Here is a 1,992-nt window from a genome sequence, read left to right on the forward strand (position 1 = left end):
GTAAATAAGCTTAAGTTAAGCTAAAGTTATTTACTAGTAAATAAACTTAGGTATTAAAAGTAAAGTTATTTATTAGTAAATAAACTTAAATTAAGCTAAAGTTATTTATTAATAAATAAACTTAAATATTAAAGCTAAAATTATTTACTAATAAATAAACTTAAGTATTAAAACTAAAGTTATTTATTAGTAAATAAACTTAAAGTTATTTATTAATAAATAAACTTAAATTAAGCTATTCTTTATTATAAATAAGGGGGTTACTATATTCTATTCTTATATACTATATATAGAAAATTAAGTCTATATCTATTAGTATATAGTCTATTTAAAGATTTAGTAATAAATAGAAGGTATAGTAAAAGGCTACTAAAATAAATTCTAATATAATATATATAATATAAAGGTAGAATATATATATTAAGACTCTTTATAAATTTATAGTATTTATATAAAATAAGATAATAAGGTAGTAATATTATAGGTATTATTAGGAATACTTTATTATTAGTAATTAAATAGGCTAATTATAACTTATACTTTAATAATTACTATTATTAAAAAGCTATATTTATATAGACTATAGTATTAATTCTACTTAATTTAATAAGCTATATATTAGCTAATTAGGCCTAACTTAATATATAGATATTTAATATATTATAGGTAGTAATACCTAATTAAGGCTAAACTAGGCTATAGCCTTTATACTATTCTACCTATATTACTACTATATACTATAAGAGTAGGGTAATAAATCTCTACTAGCTAGAAAGCTATTATATATTACTAATAATTATATACTATTTAATTATTACTATTAAGGTATATAGTATATAGTAGATAAAGAGATAATTACTTAGATATAATATAATAATAAATATATTAATCTATAAAGAAAGTCTTATAGATATTCTATTTATACTACTATTAATTAGGTATAGAAGGGGTATATAGAATAGTCTATTTAAGTAACCTTAATACTTAAAGTATTAATTAATAAAGAAAGAGTTTTAAATAGTCTATTAGCTATATATATAGGTAAAGTTAAATAAATAGTTAGGTATAGTCTTACTACCTATACTAAGTTAATAATATAACTTATATTAAAAAGGGAGTAATAAACTATTTATTAACTATAAGTATACTAGTAGTAAATAGGTTATTAAGAAGGGTTTAGTTAACTAGTATATATACCTAGTTTATTAAATAGTTATTAATAGTCTATTCTCTAGACCTAAGGTTAAGTAATAAACTAGAATACCTTATTAGAATATACTAAGTAGGCTAGCTTTAAGGTTATTAATAATCTCTATCTATATAGTATAGCCCCTTTTTATATACTATTTAGAATAATCTATTTACTATTATTTATTATAGCTATATTTATAAAACTATATTAACCTTTATTATTATATACCTTTTTATATATTTAAAGTAAGTTAAATTACTTATATATATTAAATACTAAAGTAGCTATATAGAAAATAAGGTTAATAGCTACCTTTAGTATTAATATAAGGAATTCTTTACTAAGTAATATAGGGAAATCTTTATAATAATATAGTAATATATAAAAGTAATATAAAGTTAATTTTAAGTTACTACTATAACTAGACCTAACCTATAATAGTAGCTAAACTATACTAGTAGTTAGGGTAAAGGGTTAGAAAAAATAGGGTTTTTTTAAACTAAAGTTATCTACTAGTAGATAAACTTAAAGTTATCTACTAGTAGATAAGCCTAAATTAAGCTAAAGTTATCTACTAGTAAATAAACTTAGGTATTAAAGCTAAAGTTATCTACTAGTAGATAAGCCTAAGTTAAGCTAAAGTTATCTACTAGTAAATAAGCCTAAGTTAAGCTAAAGTTATCTACTAATAGATAAGCCTAAGTTAAGCTAAAGTTATTTACTACTAAATAAACTTAGGTATTAAAGCTAAAGTTATTTACTAGTAGATAACCTAATTAACTAAGTTATCTACTAGTAAT

Source organism: Cordyceps militaris, assembly GCF_000225605.1.
Source record: "Cordyceps militaris CM01 unplaced genomic scaffold CCM_S00010, whole genome shotgun sequence".
NCBI classification, from domain to species: domain Eukaryota; kingdom Fungi; phylum Ascomycota; class Sordariomycetes; order Hypocreales; family Cordycipitaceae; genus Cordyceps; species Cordyceps militaris.